Raw genomic sequence first — 20,785 nt, forward strand, 5'->3', positions numbered from 1 at the left:
AAAGGTATAAGGATGGAATAGGTATGGAGGGATATGGACCAAATGCAGGCAAATGAGATTAGATTAATTGTAAAAACAGGGCTGCATGGATGTTCTCATTCATAGGAATGGTCCCAGGAATAAAAAGCTTAACATATGAAGAATGTTGAGGACTCTGGATCTATACTCGATGGAGTCAAGAGTGTGCTGCTGGAAAAGCACAGCAGGTCAGGTTGTATCTGAGGAGCAAGAGAATCGACATTTCGGACAAAAGCCCTTCAACAGGGAAGAGGCTTGTGAGCTGAGGCCTGTCCATCTTCCTTCCTACTATCCGTTCCACCCTCCTCTCTGACCTATCACCTTTACCCCCACCTCCATCTACCTTTCGATCTCTCAGCTGCCTTATCTCCAGCCCCACCCCCCCTCCCATTTATCTCTCCACCCCCGAGGCTCCCCACCTCATTCCTGATGAAGGGCTTATGCCCGAAACGTCAATTCTCCTGCTGCTCAGATTCTGCCTGACCTGCTGTGTTTTTCCAGGACTACACCTTTGATTCCGATCCCCAGCATCTGCAGTCCTTACTTTATCCTCTATTCGATGGAATTCAGAAGAAAGAGGGGGAACCTAATTGAACTTACAGAAAACTGAATGTCCTGAACAAAGTGGATGTTGGGAAGATGTTTCCATTTGTAGGAGAGACTGGGACCCGAGGGCATAGCCTTAGAGTAAAGGGAAGACCTTTTGGAATGGAGATAAGGAGAAACATCTTCAACCAGAGAGTGTGATTCTATGGAATCCATTGCCACAGAAGGCCTGGTCATTGAGTATATTCAAGATGGAGATAGATAGGTTCTTGATTGTCAGTGGGATCAAGGGTGAGGAGGAGAAGTGGGAGAATGGGATTGAGAGCAGGGGAAAGGACAAGGTGGATTGCTCATTTAGAGGGCCACTGTGAACAGACTGAGCTGGGAAAACTCGTGCTAGCCAGTGTCAATTCGATACCTGGCCTTGAAGGTTGCAGGAATTCCTGGAGGCTCTGTCACATGACTGCTCACCTCCGACAGCCCTGACCCCATTTCCCAGCCGTTGGTCACCCGACAGAGCGTTCCTCAGGAGGTGGGGAGAGAGAGAGAGCATTTCCTCACAGAAGCACCAGCTACTTCATTACCCCACAGGATAATTCCCGACTGTCACCTTAATCCCATTTTTAATATTTTGATAATTTATAAATGACAGAGAAAGTTTAAAAAGCTAATTGGTTTCAATGTTTCCTCAGTTTGTCTTCCATATTATTCAAAAATGGCACTTGGAAATCCATCTTTAATTGTGTGAGACTTCACAATAATGCTGAATTGTTAAATTGTTTTGGTTAGCTTGACTAAGCTCCACACCAGACACTAGCAACTCACCAGATTGAATGTCAACAACTCAATCCCAAGGAAGCAGTGAGGAGTTTGACTGTTCCATGTTTGATTGTATGAGTCTGGTAACTGATCAACGCCCATGATGCTTGACTGGTCAAGTCTGGGGATGGAGTCAGAGCAAAGTGTACAGTCATCATGGAGGTTTCTGAGCACGACAGCAAGTATTTTGTAATTGCAGAGAAACTTTAAAGCACTGGATTAAATTGTAACAAGTGATTCTGTGAGAAAAACAAACATATTGAAAGTATTATAGCAGATCAGACAGTATCTATGGAAGGAAACAGTTAACTTTAGAACATGGAACATAGAACAATACAACGCAGAACAGGCCCTTCAACCCTTGATGTTGCGCCGACATGTGAACTATTCTCAGCTCGTCCCCTGCACTATCCCATCATCATCCATGTGCTTATCCAAGGATTATTTAAATCTCCCTAATGTGGCTGAGTTAATTACATCCGCAGGTAGAGCATTCCATGTCCTTACCACTCTCTGCATAAAGAACCTGCCTCTTACATCTGTCTTAAATCTATCAACTCTCAATTTGTAGTTATGTCCCCTTGTACAGGCTGACGTCATCATCCTAGGAAAAAGACTTTCACTGCCTACCCTGTCTAATCCTCTGATCATCTTGTATGTCTCTAACAAATCTCTTCTTAGCTTTCTTCTTTCCAATGAGAACAGACCCAAGTCTCTCAGCCTTTCCTCATAAGACCTTCCCTCCAGACCAGGCAACATCCTGGTAAATCTCCTCTGCACCTTTTCCAATGCTTACACATCCTCCCTGAAATATGGCGACCAGAACTGTACACAATATTCCAAGTGTGGCTGCACTAGCATTTTGTACAGTTGCAGCATGATATTGTGGCTGTGGAACTTAATCCCTCTACCAGTGAAACCAAACACACCATCTGCCTTCTTAACAGCACTATCAACCTGGGTGGCAACTTTCAAGGACATGGACTCCAAGATCTCACTGCACATCCACACTACCAAGAATCTTTCCAAAGTGCACCACCTCACATTTAGCTGAATTGAACTCCATTTGCCACCTCTCAGCCCAATTCTGCAGTTTATCCAAGTCCCCCTGCAACCTGTAACATTCTTCTAAATTGTCCACTACTCCACCAACTTTAGTGTCATCTGCAAATTTGCTAATCCATCCACCTATGCCTGCGTTTAAGTCATTTATAAAAATGACAAACAGCAGTGGTCCCAAAACAGATCCTTGTGGCACACCACTAGTAACCAGCCTCCAGGCTAAATATTTTCCATCAACCACTACTTGCTGCCTTCTTTGAGAAAGCCAGTTTCTAATCCAAACTGCTAAATCATCCTCAATCCCATGCCTCTGCATTTTCTCCACAGCCTACCATGTGGAACCTTATCAAAAGCTTTACTGAAGTCCATGTATACCACATCAACTGCCCTACCCTCATCGATATTTTGGGGTGAATGGCTTGTCATTGGGAAGTAGAAGGGTTTCTGCTCTGTAATCTAACGTAATTATTTAGAAGTCAGAAAGGGGCCATTCAACCCATTTTGTCTGCGTGAGCACTGGCAAATAAAGACCAACATGTGGGAATAGACTTCAAAAGAAAAGCAGAAAAAGATAGAAATCAACTTCCTATTCACAGCTCAGGGAAAAACATCCAAAATGTCCTCCAAGAAATCATAGAACCCTTATTGTGTGGAAGCAGGCCATTTGACCCATTAAGTCCACACTGACTGTCTGAACAGCATCCCACCCAATCCCAGAAATCCTGCATTTCCCCTGGCTCTCCCAGCTACACATCCCTGGACAGTAGAGACAATTTAGCATTGCCAATCCACCCTAACTTGCACATCTTTGGATGGTGGGAGGAGGCCAGAGCACCCAGAGGAAACCCACACAGCTGCAGGAAGAATGTCCACACAGATAATTGTCTGAGGCTGGAATTGAACCCAGGTTCCTAGCGCTGGGAGGCAGCAATATTAACCACTGAGCCACCGTGCCAAATGTTTTTGACTTATGTACCATTAGTACAAGTTCACAACTACAAGCTGCTGCATATCATTGTGTCAATAACTGTTTGCAAAAATCATAGGGGAAAACAAAGCCAGTCCTGCATTTAGCATTTCTCACTACTGCCAGCATTTCACAGCAGTTTACAGCCAAGGAAATAGTTTTCAAGTGTATCTCTGTTGTAATGTTGGAAGTACAGTGCTATTTTGTGCTCAGCAGATGTACGAATAGCAATCTGAAAATGACCCGGTAATTTGCAATGCTGATCGCATGAGGCCGAGGTACTGGGGAGGAGTCCCCTTCACTGCTTCAAAAACAGGAACACTCACTTTAATAACAAACAGACACTGCTGGAAAAGCTCAGCAGGTCTGGCAGCATCTCTGGAGAGAAATCAAAGTTAACATTTCAGGTGTGGTGGCCCTTCCTCAGTACTGATGGTAGTTGGGAAAAAGCTACGAAGAAGTGTGTGTGTGTGTGTGTGTGTGTGTGTGTGTGTGTGTGTGTGTGTGTGTGTGTGTGTGTGTGTGTGTGTGTGTGTGTGTGTGTGTGTGTGTATTGTGGTGGGGGTAAGGAGGTGGTTGGAAGGGGGTGGGGAGTGAGAAGGACTAAACCGTAGGTAGCGATAGAGCCCAAAGTGAGAGGAGAACACTTGGACAGACAAAGGATTGGATAACAATCAGCCTGAGAGAATGAATGGCTCCTAATGGGGACTGTTAGTGGCTAACAATGGGTTGTCTGTAATAGCAGACCATGTGATAACAATGATGTGGAGGGGCCGGTGTTGGACTGGGATGGACAAAGTTAAAAATCAAACAATACCATGTTATAGTCCAACAGGTTTATTTGGAAGGACTAACTTTCGAAGCGCTGTTTCTTCATCAGGTGGTGAAACTGATTTGGCGACAACTCATTTAAATACTTATGGAAGGGTTATAGTTCCCACTGCACCCTTTACAGGTTCCAAATTGTGAACCATTAAAAACTAGGCGAAAGTGATTACTGCAGATGCTGGAAACCAGAGTTTAGATGAGAGTGCTGCTGGAAAAGCACAGCAGGTCAGGCAGCATCCGAGGAGCAGAAAAATTGACGTTTCGGGCAAAAGCCCTTCATCAGGAATAGCCCTGATGAAGGACTTTTGCCAGAAATGTCAATTTTCCTGCTTCTTGGATGCTGCCTGACTTGCTGTGCTTTTCCAGCAGCACTCTAATCTAAACCATTAAAAACTGTCTGCCAATATCAAGCTTTCAATTACCTCAGACTGTTCCAAAGTACCCAACAGCGTCTGAAGTGAAAAGTGTGATGGAATACTCCCCACTTGCCTGGATGAGTGCAGCTCCAACAACACTCAAGATGCTCAACACCATCCAGGACAAAGCAGCCTGCTTGATTAGCACCAGATCCACCACCTTCAATATTCAATCCCTTCACCACCATTTTCCAGTGCCGTAGTGTGTACCATCTATGAGACGCGCTGCGGCAACTCACCAAGGCTTCTTAGACAACACTTTCCAAACCTACCACCTCACCCATCCAGAAGGACAAAGGTTACATGGGGAACCCCACCACATTCAAGTTCCTCTCCAAGCCACTCACCATCCTGACTTGGAAGTATATCCCCTGTCAGCACTGCGGGTGCCCCTACCTTCACCCTACCACTGCAGTGCTCCAAGAAGAAGCCTCCCCATCACTTTCATGTGAGCAATAAGCATTGGTCTTGCCAGCAACCCCCACATCCCTTGATGAATAAATGTAAAGTGCTTTGTAGATTTTGGCCTGAAACCCAGAACTATCAGGTTCATTGGCAAGAGTACTTGACTGAAGGTAATGAGTTACGTTGGGAAAAAAAAAGATGATGGTTGAATTCCAATAGATACAAGTTTTAGTTGTACTGTGGAAAGTTACTTGTGAACCCGAGTTCACAAAATGTAGTCCCAATTGAGAGTGTGCCCCTTGAGGGTTGTGATTGCATTCAATAGAACAACTACTCCCAATCCGTCAACATCCAGCCCACTCTGCCTCATTGCATGCGCTAATGTGCAGAATATTATAATGCCAGGATGATGCAGCACACACTGTCCATACTGGAGGTCTCTCCCTGTCCCCCACTAAGACCAAACCAAGCAGAAACACAGCTTCAACATCCACATTGTCTGTTCCATCAGCGCCGTGGCTGAGGCATGGGCAATACAGTGAGTGTAATGAGGTCAGCCAGGTGGACCTCCTAGAATCCGAGTTCCCCGACTGGGGCTGTTAACCTGGTACACTGGGGACCCCTGGCTGACAGATATAAACAGGAGTGCCAGAGGTTCTGTTTATCCTGAGAGCTGGCTCTGAGGGCGCTGGATCAGTGTCAAGGACTCTCTGCATGTAAATAAAGGATGACATGGTGATGGGATACCGGTCTCTGTGCAGTTATTTCAGGCAGCATTATATCTGTGCTCTGTATCAGGCAAGGGGTCTGCACAATGCTGTAATGAGCCATGGTATCAGTTAGTAACACTTAACCCCCAGCTCTGATGAAGAGGCATCTAGACTCCAAACATTAGTTGGCTCTCTCTCTACATGGATGCTGCCACTCCACTGTGATTTCCAACATTTGTTGGATGTGGGAGAGGTGGCAGGTGTGTGTGTGTGTGTGTGTGTGTGTGTGTGTGTGTGTGTGTGTGTGTGTGTGTGTGTGTGTGTATATGTGTGGATGTGTGGTGTGTGGTGCGTGTGGTGTGTGTGTGTATGTGTGGATGTGTGTGTGTGGTGTGTGTGTATGTGTGTGTGATGTGTGTGTGTGTAAATGTGTGTGGTGTGTGTGTGTGTTGTGTGTGTGTGGTGTGTGTGTGTGTGGTGTGTGTGTGGTGTGTGGTGTGTGTGGTGTGTGTGTGTGTATATGTGTGTGTGTGGTGTGGTGTGTGTGTGGTGTGTGTGTATATGTGTGTGTGTGTGGTGTGGTGTGTGTGTCTGTGTGTGTGTGTGTGGTGTGTGTGTATATATGTGTGTGTGTGTGTATGTGTGCGTGTGGTGTGTGTGCGTGTGTGTGTGTGTGTATCCGTGTGGATGTGTGTGTGTGTGTGTGTGTGTGGTGTGTGTGTGTGTGTGTGTGTGTGTGTGTGGTGTGTGTGTGTGGTGTGTGGTGTGTGTGTATGGTGTGTGGGTGTGTGTGGTGTGTGTGTGTAGTGTGTGGTGTGTGTGGTGTGTGGTGTATGTGTGTGTGTGTATGTTGTGTGTGTGTGTGTGGTGTGGTGTGTGTGTGTGTGTGGTGTGTGTGAGGTGTGTGGTGTGTGTGTGGTGTGTGTGTATATGTGTGTGTGTGTGTGTGGTGTGTGTGGTGTGTGGTGTGTGGTGTGTGTGTGTGTGTGTGTGTATGTATATGTGTGTGTGTGGTGTGTGTGTGGTGTATATGTGTGTGTGTGTGTGGTGTGTATGTGTGTGTGTGTGTTTGACAGTGTGTGTGTGTGTGTGTGTGGTGTGTGGTGTGTATGTGTGTTTGTGTGTGTTTGTCTGTGTGTGTGTGTGTGTGTGTGTGTGTGTGGTGTGTGTGTCCCTGTGTGTGTGTGTGTGTGTGTGTGTGTGTGTGTGTGTGTGTGTGTGTGTGTGTGTGTGTGTGTGTGTGTTATGTGTGTGTGGTCAATGGCACCCTGCACCTGGGGGAATCAGCGTTGTTGCTGAAAAGTATCACATTCTGGATCCACAGTGACGTTCCAAAAATAGATGCACTTCGCCAAAAGTTGTGATTTCTAAAACACTCTCTCGCAGTCACAAATGAAATCTTAACACAACAGCCACCATCAGAGGGATATTTCCCTGACATGTTAACAGTGTGACATGCCAGGAAGAACAACGTCATGGTTGAGAGGTTACCTGGAATGTGAAACTGTTATCAGATGTCACTTGGTGTTTGTTCTGCTCTACAGTTAGTCAGCTGAGTTGAAATGTGTGGTGCTGGAAATGCACAGCAGGTCAGGCAGCATCCGAGGAGCAAGACAGTTGTCATTTCAGGCATAAGCCTGGTGAAGGGTTTATACTGGAAATGTCGGCTCTCCTGCTCCTCAGATGCTGCCTGACCTGCTGTGCTTTCCCAGCACCACACCTTTTGACTCTGACTCTCCAACATCTACAGCCCTCACTTTCTCCTAGTTAATCATCTGAGGCAGGCAAGGTCAACGATGGCATAATTATGTCTGGGTAATCACCCCAAAAGGGAGAAAGGAGTTCTACCTTTAAGGCGTGGACAATTCACTCCTGCTCCCTTTCCTCAGATTATTGTTATGTCCCTTTTCACTCGGGAATCCATGATTTCCTGGCAATGTACACTTTCAGGTACAACTTGTTTACTAAAGCTGTTGAAAATGGTGGTAAGGATTCCATTTTTTTGTCCATTCACATGGAATGTATGTTCATGGACTCATGGTCAACTGGAAATATCTCTCAATCCTCCTGCCTGTGGGTTGGAGGCAGTTGGATAGGTTGAGTGAGGTTGGGTTGAGTCTGGATTGGGTTGGGTTGGGATTGGATTGGGTGGGGTTGGGTGGGGTTGGGTTGGATGGTGTTGGGTGGGGTTGGATAAGGTTGGGTTGAGTTGGGTGGGGTTGGATTGGGTTGGGTGAGGCTGGATGTGGTTAGTTTGGATTGAGTGGGGTTGGTTTGGATAAGGTTGGGTAGTGTTGGGTTGAATTGGGCTGGATAGGATTGGGTGGAGGTGGGTTGAGTGGGGTTGGATGGGGTTGGATGGGGTTGGGTTGGGTGGGGTTGGATGGGGTTGGGTTGGGTGGGGTTGGATGGGGTTTGGTTGGGTGGAGTTGGATGGGGTTGGGTTGGGTGGGGTTGGATGGGGTTGGGTTGGGTGGGGTTGGATGGGGTGGGGTTGGGTGGGGTTGGATGGGGTTGCGTTGAGTAGAGTTGGATGGGATTGGGTTGGGTGGGGTTGGATGGGGTTGGGTTGGGTGGGGTTGGATGGGGTTTGGTTGGGAGGGGTTGGATGGGGTTTGGTTGGGTGGGGTTGGATGGGGTTTGGTTGGGTGGGATTGGATGGGGTTTGGTTGGGTAGGGTTGGATGGGATTGGGTTGGGTGGGGTTGGATGGGGTTGGGTTGGGTGGGGTTGGATGGAGTTGGGTTGGGTGGGGTTGGATGGGGTTGGGTTGGGTAGGGTTGGATGAGGTTGGATTCAGTTGGATTGAGAAGATTTAAATTTCCGACCATACTCTGAACACACGTTTTATGGTCCACCTAGTTCCTGGAGTGGGCCTTGATCCCAAAGCTCCTAGCTCAGGGGCAGGGATTCTACCTTCCGCTTTGTTGATTTTTCTGGTCATCCCAAAGGCAGTAACACTGGGGATCAAATACTGCATCACTCAGTGTAACTGGGAAGGCACAGACTCAGAATGGTGGGGCAGGCCAGAGAGCAGCTAGGCGGTAGAGTCTCTGAATCCCCACAAATGCATTGAAGGAAAGAAAGCACTTGCATTTATATAGCGTCTTCGGAATACCACCACAGCCAATTGAATTACTTGGAATTGTTATAATGTAGAATAAGCATTAGACTCCCTTAACTCAATCTCTATCGCACACCCCTAACTGCTGGCACTAAACCCAACTCTACTGGTAACAATTCCCCAACTCTCACTGTCACCCTCACTCTATCTCTAACCCTAACCCTAACCCTAACCGAAACCCATAGCCTTCACCGTGATCTTACCCCAATCCCTAATCCTCACCATTACCATTACCCTCACACTCACCGTCACCCTCACCCTAACCCTAACCCTATCCCTCACGCTCACCCTTACCCTCACCCTAACCCTCACCCTCATCCTTACCCTCACCCTTACCATTACCCTCACCCTAATCCTAATCCTCACCTGAAGCCATAGCCCACACCATCACCCTAACCCTCACCCATAGCCCTCACTGTCACGTTAACCCCAATTCCTAATCCTCACCCTCATCCTCTTGTTACCCTCACCTTCACCCTCACCCTTACCATTACCCTCACCCAAACCCATAGCCCTCACTGTCACCTTAACCCCAATCCCAAACCCTCACCATAATCCTCACCCTAACTCTCACCATAATCCTTACCCTAATCCTCACCCTCACCCTGTCGTGCAGAGAGTGCCCACAAATGCCAACTAGATACGTAACAAAGACCATTTATTTTAGATGTTGACAAAAGTGTCATTGCCTCCTTCTAGCAGGTAACACAGAGCCTCAGCTGAGCCTGTCATCTGTTAAGAGCTGCACTGGTGAGCATCAGTCATCTGAGCTCATTTTTTGGGAGGAGGAGGAGGTGATGTTGCCTTCCAGCTCCAGATCGTCAGTTTTCCATTCCTTCTTTGAAACGAGGATGAGTGAAGTGATGCCAGGAGAGAGAAGCAGGCAGCTCTTTCTCTCTCTGCGTGGTGTTCTGCCTGCTGGCTCCTTCCATCATCAGCATCATGACTGTTGTATTCTGCTTTTTATAGCTAGTCATTTATAGAATAGCAGACATGTCACAGAGAGTTATGAGCGTGGCTTCAGCAGTAAATTTAAGAATTTGATGAGCAGTGTGATCTTTATTCACACTAACCTGCTACAACTGTGTTTGCTCACTGGGGTTCTTGAGATTTCCCAAATTCCTTTCTGTCACAGGTCGTCTGTACTTCAAACCGTCTCCACCCCTGAACTCCCCATTGACCCTTTATCTTTATCCCTGTTTCTTTGCTCTCTGTCGCATTTTCATTCGCTTTTTCTTTCTCGTTCTGTCTCTCTCCACTGAATTTTTTCATTGACTGGTTACTTTTCCCCCTCCCCCTTCATTTCTCTCTCTCACACCAGCTCAGAGGATCACAGATTCATGATATTAAGTTATATCTGTCCAGACATGGAATCTATTCAAAGTTAGATTTAACTTACTCCATGCATAGTAATAGAACACAATGAAAAGTCCTTTTGCATAGTCGCTGATCTTTGGACGATTTCCCGGAGAGTGGGTTACAGTGTACAAAGTAACGGAGAGGTTTGAATGTTCGTATGTGAAATAATGGATGCCAATGATGGACTTAGTTATGAATGGACATATGCCAATCATGACGGTGCTATCGGCTATGGAGTAAACATTGAGCAGGACAATCCCCTGCTGCTGACATTCGGTTAAACCTAGGATCTTGGGGTCTATGTTCATAGCTGAAAATGTGTTGCTGGTTAAAGTACAGCAGGTTAGGCAGCATCCAAGGAATAGGAAATTCGACGTTTCGGGCATAAGCCATTCAAGTTGCCACTCAGGTGGATAGAGCTTGTAAGAAGGCCTATGGTGTATTAGTGTTTATTAGCAGAGGGATTGAATTCAAGAGTTGTGAGGTGATGTTGCAGCTGTACAGGACCTTGGTAAGGCCACATTTGGAGTACTGTGTGCAGTTCTGGTCACCTCACTTTAGGAAAGATGTGGAAGCTTTGGAGAGGGTGCAGAGGAGATTTACCAGGATGTCGCCTGGAATGGAGAATAGGTCGTACAAGGAAAGGTTGAGTGCTAGGCCTTTTCTCATTGGAACGGCGAAGGATGAGGGGTGACTTGATAGAGGTTTATAAGGTGATCAGGGGAAAAGATAGAATAGACAGTCAGAGACTTTTTCCCCGGGTACAACAGAGTGTTACAAGGGAACATAAATTTAAGGTGAAGGGTGGAAGGTATAGGGGGGATGTTAGGGGTAGGTTCTTTACTCAGAGAGTGGTGGGGGCATGGAATGCACAGCCTGTGGGAGTGGCAGAGTCAGAATCATTGGTGACCTTTAAGCGGCAATTGGATAGGTACATGGATAGGTGCTTAAGCTAGGACAAATATTCAGCACAACATCGTGGGCCGAAGGGCCTGTTCTGTGCTGTATCATTCTATGTTCTATGTTCTATCTCTTGACCTTTTCAACTACATATGAAAGATTCCACAGGGTCACTTGAAGATGAGGCAAGCTCCCCCAATGTCTAATCATTTCCATTCCTTCTTTGAAATGAGGATGAGTGAAGTGATGCCAGGAGAGAGAAGCAGGCAGCTTCTAATCCCCCAGGAATGATCCCCCAGAATCATTTCTATCAATGATTTTGAATGATAGAGTCATAGAAATGTACAGCATGGAAACAGACCCTTCGGTCCAACTTGTCCATGCTGATCAGATATCCGAACCTAATCCAGTCCCATTTGCCAGCATTTGGCCCATATCACTCTAAACCCTTCCAATTCATATACCCATCCAGATGTCTTTTAAATGCTGCAATTGTACCAGCCTGCACCACTTTCTCTGGCAGCTCATTCCGTACACGAACCACCTTGTGCTTCAAAACATTGCCTCTTAGGACCCTTTTATATCTTTCCCCTCTCACCCTAAACCTACGCCCTCTAGTTCTGGACTCCCCCACCCCAGGGAAAAGATTTTGTCTGTCTACCCTATCCATGCCCCTCATGATTTTATAAACCTCTATTAGGTCATCCCTCAGCCTTCGAGGCTCCAGAGAAAACAGCCCCAGCCTGTTCAGCCTCTCCCTATAGCTTAAAGCCTCCAACCCTGGCAACATCCTTGTAAATCTTTTCCGAATCCTTTCAAGTTTCACAACATCCTTCTGATAGGAAGGAGACCAGAATTGCACGCAGTATTCCAAAAGTGGCCTAACCAATGTCCTGTACAACTGCAACATGACCTCCCAACACTGTGGGCGGCACGGTGGCACAGTGGTTAGCACTGCTGCCTCCCAGCGCCAGAGACCCGGGTTCAATTCCCACCTCAGACGACTGACTGTGTGGAGTTTGCACATTCCCCCCCCGCCCCCATATCTGCGTGGGTTTCCTCCGGTTTCCTGATGAAGGGCTCTGGCCCGAAACGTCGAATTTCCTGTTCCTTGGATGCTGCCTAACCTGCTGTGCTTTAACCAGCAACACGTTTTCAGCTGTGATCTCTAGCATCTGCAGACCTCATTTTTTTCCTCCTACAATCCAAAGATGTGTAGGTCAGGTTGCTCTGATCAATAAAGGAAAACACACCAAATGCCTTCTTTATTATCTTATCTATCTGTGACTCTACTTTCAAGGAGTTATGAACTTGCACTCCAAGGTCTCTTTGTTCAGCAACACTCCCTAGAACCTTACCATTAAGTCTCAGGCGAATGACTGTGTGGAGTTTGCACATTCTCCCCGTGTCTGCGTGGGTTTCCTCCCACAGTCCAAAAATGTGCAGCTTAGGTGAATTGGCCATGCTAACTTGTCCATAGTGTTAGGTGAAGGGGTAAGTGTAGGGGATTGGGTCTGGGTGGATTGCGCTTCAGCGGGTCGGTGTGGACTTGTTGGGCTGAAGGGCCTGTTTCCACACTGTAAGTAATCAAAAGAAAAAATTAAGTGTATAAGTCCTGCTAAGATTTGCTTTCCCAAAATGCAGCATCCTCGCATTTATCTGAATTAAATTCCATCTGTCACACCTCAGCCCATTGGCCCATCTGATCAAGATCCTGTTGTAATCTGAGGTAACCCTCTTCACTGTCCACTACACCTCCAATTTTGATATCATCTGCAAACTTACTAACTATACCTCTTATGCTCACATCCAAATTATTTGTATAAATGATGAAAAGTAGTGGATCCAGCACCGATCGTTGTGGCACTCCACTGGTCACAGGCCTCCAGTCTGAAAAACAACCCTCCACCACCATCCTCTGTCTTCTACCTTTGAGCCAGTTCTGTCTCCAAATGTCTAGTTCTCTCTGTATTCCATGAGATCTAACCTGCTAATCAGTTTCCCATGGGGAACCTTGTCGAATGCCTTACTGAAGTCCATATAGATCACATCCACCACTCTGCCATCATCAATCCTCTTTGTTACTTTTTCAAAAAAACTCAATCAAGTTTGTGAGATATGATTTCCCACGCACAAAGCCATGTTGAGAATCCCTAATCAGTTCTTGCTTTTCCAAATACGTGTAAATCCTATGCTTCAGGATTCCCTCCAAAAACTTGCCCATCACCGACATTTGGATGAGAATTTAGGACATATGGTCAGTATGTTTGCAGATGACACCAAGATTGGTGGTTTGGTGGACAGCAAAGAAGGGTATCTGGGAATACAGTGAGATCCTGATCAATAGAGCCAGTGGGCTGAGAAATGGCAGATGGAGCTTAATTTAGATAAACGCGAGGTATTGCATTTTGGTGGGTCAAACCAGGGTAGAACTTACACTGTAAATATTAGGGCCATGCGGAGTGTTATGGAACAAAGAGATCTAGGTGTACAGGTTCATAACTCGTTGAAAATGGAGTCACGGGTGTAGAGGGTGGTGAAGAAAGCTTTCAGAATGCTTGCTTTCATCAGTCAGAGCATTGAGTATCCGTGTTGGGATGCCTTGTTGCAGCTGTACAAGATGTTGGTGAGGCCACATTTGGAGTATTGTTTGCAGTTCTGGTCACCCTAATATAGAAAGCATATCATTAAACTAGAAAGAGAGCAGGAGAGATATCCCAGGATGCTACCTGGGCTGGAAGGTTTGAGTTATAAGGAGAGGCTGGATCGGCTGAGACTTTCTCCCCGGAGTGTAGGAGACTGAGGGGTCCTTATTGAAGTCTGTAAAATCATGAGAGGCAGAGATAAGATAGCTGGCCAACAGCTTTTCTCCATGGTAGGGGAGACTAATTGTAAAGGGCATAGGTTTAAGGTGAGAGGGGAAAGATAGAAAAGGGTCAGAGGGACAATTCTTTCACACAGAGAGAGGTGAGTGTCTGGAATGGCTATCAGAGTTAGGAGTGGAGACAAACGCAATTTCATCAGATGGGAAGCATTTGGACAGGTACATGGATGGGATAGGTTTGGAGAGATACAGACCAACTGCAGGCAAATGGGACAAGATTAATTGTGAAAGCTGGGCAGCATGGACCAGTTGGGCCGAAGGGCCTGTTTCAATGCTATAGATGCCTATGACTCTCTGACTCAATCGGCATCAGAAAGGCAGGGTGTTCGCTCACTTGTCTTATTGTTGCTCATGGGATCTTGCTGTGCACCCATTAGCTTTGCATTCCCCGCATTTCAGCAGCTGCTGCATGTCGAGCAGGTTCCTGTCTATTCAACATCTCGGGATGGTACGAGGTCAGGAAAGGTGCAAAATAAAGTTTTTCTCATTTCAAAAAATATACTTTATTCATAAAAATATCTTTGCGTATGTACACAGTCACTAAAGCAGTTTGGTTCTGTATATCTGCATTTGAAGAAACAAACCAACATTAGAGTTTGACTCAACACAACAAGCAATCCAACGATGTGCAGGTTCGGGTGGATTAACCATGCTAAATTGCCCATAGTGTTCAGGGATGTGAAGGTTAGGTGCATTAGTCAGGAGTAAATGTAGATTAATAGAGGAATGGGTCTGGGTGGGATACTCTTCGGAGGGTCAGTGTGCACTTGTTGGGCCAAAGGGCCTGTTTCCACACTGTAGGGATTCGATGAATCTATGAATCAAACCCAAGGCATTTCTTACCTGTAAAATATAATGTTTACATGTTTTTGAGGCACTGGGAGAGTCTGATAATTAAACAGATCCCCATTTGCCTTCAGCAGAAAGACCTCAAATGGTGGTCTTTTCCCTGCTGTGCTGTGGTGGCAGCTGACCCAGGCTTTAGTGTGTCTCTCAGCACATGCTCCTGGACCTTGGAATGGGACAGTCTGCAACACCCAGTCAGGGTCAACCCCTTGCTCTGTAAGATCAACAGGTTTCGGGCAAGCCAAAGATGGAAAGTAATGAGTGGGGATAGATGAACAGGCTTCATTCAGAGCGGTTTCGCACCCATAGCCACTTGTATTCCTTACATCTGTGAGTACGTTCAATCAAGGTGTCTGAACTGATTTGCCTTACAGTGTAAGAGATTAACGAGACCGAGGTACACGGTTTTATTCTTTGCTCATTGTCAAGGTGTGATGAGAGAAACAAACAGTCTCTTCTGTTTTCAAATCCCTGATAATTGGGTGCTGCTCAGAGCCCTGTAACTATCAATCATAACTGGCTGGAGAGCAGCGAGATTCCAGGTTGCTGAGATTAATCACTGCTGGTTCTGCTGAACTCACATGAAGCTAACCAGGAATCATCTCAACAGCCTGATTGGCACAATCTCCTCTGGGCAGGTCTCCCCGCCAGCTCTAGTCCCCCATTGCTTCCATCGTAACCACCTCCCCTCCCCCCCCCTTCTCACCACCACCACTTCACCCACCAGTGTGTCATCTTCCCACCAATGCCAGAGCAGTTAGCCAGGGAGACACAGCAAGCTGCCCACCCATTGTGACATCAAAACCGAGACTCCTCGTTCCATGCCACTCAACATTGGTGTTAACCGTTTCAGAGCTCCGTTCCGTGTAGAATTCGTGACCACGTGCCTGCCGTTATTCGGATGTTGCAACTCCCATTTCTTTCATGGGATGTGGGCATTGATGGCTTTGTTGCCCAGTGCCCATGAGGAGTTGGTGGTGAACTGCCTCCTTGAACCACTGCAGCCCATTTGGACACTCAACAGGCAGTTAAGGAGGGAATTCCAGGAGTTTGACCCAGCGACAGTGTAGGAACAACAATATGTTTCCAAGTTGGGATGGTGACTTGGAGGGGAACTTGCAGTTGGTGCTATCCCCAAGCATTTGCTGCCCTTGTCCTTCTGAGTGGCAGATGTCACTGGTTTGGGCGTTGCTATAAAAGGTACCTGGGTACGTTGCTATGGCGCACCTTGTGGATGGTACACATTGCTGTCACTGTCCGCTCACTGTTTCTGGAGGATGTCAGTGTTAGAGCTGGTGGATGTGGTGCGGCTTCTTTGTTCTTGCATCGTATTGACCATCTCGAGTGTTGTTGTAGCTGCACTCATCTAGGCGCTGAATGGGGAGTACTCCGTCAAACTGCTGACTTATGCTGTTTGAGAGGTGTTAATAACACCTGTATAAGGCAAACGAGGCCTCAGTTTACAACCTCATCCATTAAAAAGGAATTTGTGAGCATCTGGATTCACCACCGGAGCATCCACACCTCCATCAGAGGTGTCTCCCAGCAGCTTGTTGCTTTGTTCCCTGCATTGGCAGACACAGGTGAGGAGGTGACAGAGTAGGGAAAGCACATCACTCATTCTCGTTGCACTTGAATATTTGTCGATTCCCTTATTCCTCAATATTTCTCCCTCCTTCCTTCTGTCTCCTTCTATCTCTCCCTCGCTTCCTTTTTCTCTCTCCTCCTTTGTCTCTCTCTCCCTTTCCCTCTCCTTTCTTTTTCTCTCTCCTCCTTTCTCTTTCCCCTCCTTTCTTTCCCTCTCTCCCCTCCTTTCTCTTTGTCTCTCCTTTCTTTCTTTCTCTCCTCATTTCTCTCTCTCCTCCTCCTTTCCCTCTCTCTCCTCCTTTCCCTCCCCCCTCCTTTCCCTCTCTCTCCTCTTTTCTCTCTCCCTTTCTTCCTTTCTCTCTCTCTCTTCCTTTCCCCCTCTTTCCTCCTTTCTCTTTGTCTCTCCTTTCTCTCCTTATTTCTCTCTCTCTCCCCTCCTTTCTCTCTCTCTTTCGTCCTTTCTCTCTCTCTCTTCCTTTCCCTCTATCCCCTCCTTTCCCCTCTCTCCTCCTTTCTCTCACTCTCTCTTCATTTCTCTCTCTCTCTCCTCCTTTCTCTTTCTCCGTCTGCTCCTTTCTCTATCTTTCTTTCCCCGCCCACCCAAACCTCAGTGCCCTGTCTGTGACCCAGCCTCAGAACTGTAATCAGCCTAAAAAATTAACTCTGTTTCTCTCGTTATGGATCCTATCAGAACCGCTGCATAATTCCAGTGTTTTTTTGCTTCTCTCATAGAGTCGGAGCTTTAGTGGGTGATCAAATTGAGGCTTAATATTTGAGAACAGGATTATATCGGCTAGGTACAAAGAAACCATTTCCTCCCAGTGGGATGCGATGGGAACAGGAAGATTTAATTGTAAAATAAGAGCCATGCTGAACAGAATGAAGCATTTTTTCACCCAAAGGTGAGAGGGATCCTGAATGTCCTCCCTCAGAGGCTGAGTTTTAATTAAAAATATCAAAACTGACCTCAGTAGATTCTTCCTGGGGTATGGAACCCTGAGCAGATGGATGGGGTCTGGATTGGTTTGGGTAATCGAGTGACAGATAATAGAGTTTCTGCTTAAGTTGCTCTAGCTCAGACATTCCAGGGCAGACATGGGAAAAACATCTTCAGAAATCGCTACGCCACAGGCTTCTCGTTCATTCTGAAAATGTGTTGCTGGAAAAGCGCAGCAGGTCAGGCAGCATCCAAGGAGCAGGAGAATCGACGTTTCGGGCATGAGCCCTTCTTCAGGAATGAGCCCTTCTTCTCTCATTCCTGAAGAAGGGCTCATGCCCGAAACTTCGATTCTCCTGCTCCTTGGATGCTGCCTGACCTGCTGCGCTTTTCCAGCAACACATTTTCAGCTCTGATCTCCAGCATCTGCAGACCTCACTTTCTCCTTCTCGTTCAGTCTCCCCATTTCAGGATTTCCTACTGGGAATAAGAGAGGACCTGCTACAGGAAGGATGTTATTAAACTGGACAAAGGTGCAAAAAAGATTTACAAAGATGTTACTGAGACTGGAGGGCTTGGATCCCTGAAACGTCGATTCTCCTGCTCCTTCTCGGATGCCGCCTGACCTGCTGTGCTTTTCCAGCACCCCAGTCTCGGTTTGAATTATAAGGAGAGGCTGGATAGGCTGAGACATTTTGCCCTAGAGCTTAGGAGGCTGAGGGGTGACCTTACAGAGGTTTGTAAAATCACGAGGGACATACATAAGGCGAATAGCCAAGGTCTTTAGCACGGGACCAAAACTAGAGGGCAAAGGTGAGAAGGGAAAGATGTAAACAGGACTTGAGGGGCAACTTTTTCACGCAGAGGGTGGTGCATTTATGAAACAAGTGGTTGATGCAGGTAGAGTTACAACATTTAAAATACATTCGGACAGGTACATGAATGGGAAGGGTTTGAAGGGATATGGGTCAAATGCAGGTTGGTGGGACTAGTTTAATTTGGGAACATGGATGGTGTAGACTGGCAGGCCAGAAGTTGCCATGTTGCATGTCTCTATAACAGGTGTGAGCACTGAATGGCTTTCTCTTATTCCTACTGTACCCCATCCTTTTCGTTTCCACGTTTTCGTTCTTGTTTTGATTTCTCCATTATTTCACCCTCAGACTCATCCTGTCTGAGGACTTTATTGTTCTGTTTTCTCACAGTCTCAGTTTCTCACTGCTCATTGGTGCTTCAGTCTGGATTCTGTCTGCCTGTCTCAATCTCTGGTTTTTGTTTCATCTTCATGTAGCTGTGTCTCTTTCCCCTCTCTGCTTATTTTGATGTGTAATTCTATTCAAATTCCATTTGAAGATTAATCAGATGAAACCCCTGTCCCCTCCCCTGGATATTTTTCTCATAAAAGTCAAACAGTTCTTTGCAAAAACAGATGGGAGTCTGAGCTCCCTCCCCCGTTCCTGGCTAACTAAGAGATCAGATTAGATATCATTTAATTAATGCTTTTATCAGGGTGACACCTTAAACTGCTGTTGACTAAGTGCCTGTCGAAAGCTCAAATCAGATATGTAAATTCAATGGATGTAAATGCCTCTTTATTCATTTCCAGTGTTTGAGCTTCAAAGTTCAATCTTTTATTTATTTCTTTTCAGTCTACACTGTGTTTCCAATGATTCATTCTGTGACTCAGTGGTGTGTATAAATATGATAGGAGACTACTAATGTGGGTTTCAGTCTAGGCAAGGCATCACGTTGTCTGTTGCAGGTCATGATTCTGAATGAACCCCCAGTATGTGTGAGTGAGTGTGACTGTGCCTGACTGCTGTGTACCGATGCATCTGAATGCAGCTGACTGTGAGAGAGAGTGTGTGTGTGTGTGTGTGTGTGTGTGTGTGTGTGTGTGTGTGAGAGAGACTGACTGTGTTCATCTTTGTGTGTGTCACATTGTCTGACTGTGTGGTGTGCGTGACTGTGTTACTCTACTTGTGTGTGACTGTGTGTGTATGTTTGTGACTGTGTGCCTGACTTTGTGGAATGTGTGAGTGTGACTGCACCTGACTGTGTGTGTGTGTGTGTGTGTGTGTGTGTGTGTGTGTGTGTGTGTGTGTGTGACAGAGAGCAAGAGAGAGACTGTGAGCATATCTGTGTGTGATTGACTGTGTTTATGTTTGTCTGTGAGACCACGTCTCACTGTGTGTGACTGTGACTGGCAGTGTGTAGTTTGAGAGACTGTGACTGACTGTGTGCATGTTTGTGTGTGAGACTATGTATGATTTGTGTGGCTGTGATTGATTGTACATGTGTGTGCAACTGGCTGTGTGTATATTTGTATGTGAGACTGTGCCTGACTGTAGTATGTGTAACTGTGTAACTGTGTCACCATGTATATGTGTGTGACTGTGAGCACGTTTATAAGTATGTGTGACTGACTGTGTACATGTTTATGTGTGAGACTATGTCTGACTGTGTGTGTGTGTGTGTGTGTGTATATGTGTGAGTGACATGAACTATTTGTAAGTCTGTATGTGTATACATGTGAATAAATGCATATCTCCCTCTCTCCCTTGTGCCTATCCTCTCCTCTTCTAACCCTTCTGTTCTTTTTCTCCTTCTTTACCACTCCCCCTGTCTCTCACATACGCCTTTCAGAAATTGGGGGTCTTTGACAATTGCATTAGCGCTGAGTCTTGCCCTGGCGTCTCTTGGTATGAGAGAGGTATTTCCTGAACACTACAACTTGAGAGAAAAAAGATGGACGCATTAAAAATATGGCATGTCCTGTTCATTTCTTTTAAGCACAATACTTGTTAAAGTATTGGAAATCATAGAGTCATAGCGGAAAAGAAAGCTCTTCAACTGAGAGGGGCAGTTAGAAGCACAAGGGTGTGTGCTAAAACCTCCAAGAACACAATCAATCACTGATGCAGCTTACAAGACACACTGCAATAACGTACCAAGACTTCTTCCACAGCACCTTCTGAAGATATGATCCTTACCACCCAGGACAAGGGTCCCCAAGAAGAGTCTGTGGACTCAAAACATTAACTCTGTTTCTCTCTCCATAGACCTGCTGAGTTTCTCCAGCACATTCCATTTTTATTCCCAATATCTGGCATCCACAGTACTTGAGAGCAGCTGATACTTGGGAACACCACCACCTCCAATCCACACACCATCCTAACTTGGACCATTAATGCCCATCCCTAATTGCCCAGAGGGCAGTTACGAGTCAACCACATTGCTGTGGGTCTGGACTCACATGTAGGCCAGACCGGATAAGGATGGCAGATTTCCTTCCCTACAGGGTATAGGAGAACCAGATGGGTTTTTCTGAGAATCGATGGTCGGTACATGATCACCAACAATTGATCTATTAATTCC

Source organism: Hemiscyllium ocellatum, chromosome 33, assembly GCF_020745735.1.
Source record: "Hemiscyllium ocellatum isolate sHemOce1 chromosome 33, sHemOce1.pat.X.cur, whole genome shotgun sequence".
NCBI classification, from domain to species: Eukaryota; Metazoa; Chordata; class Chondrichthyes; order Orectolobiformes; family Hemiscylliidae; genus Hemiscyllium; species Hemiscyllium ocellatum.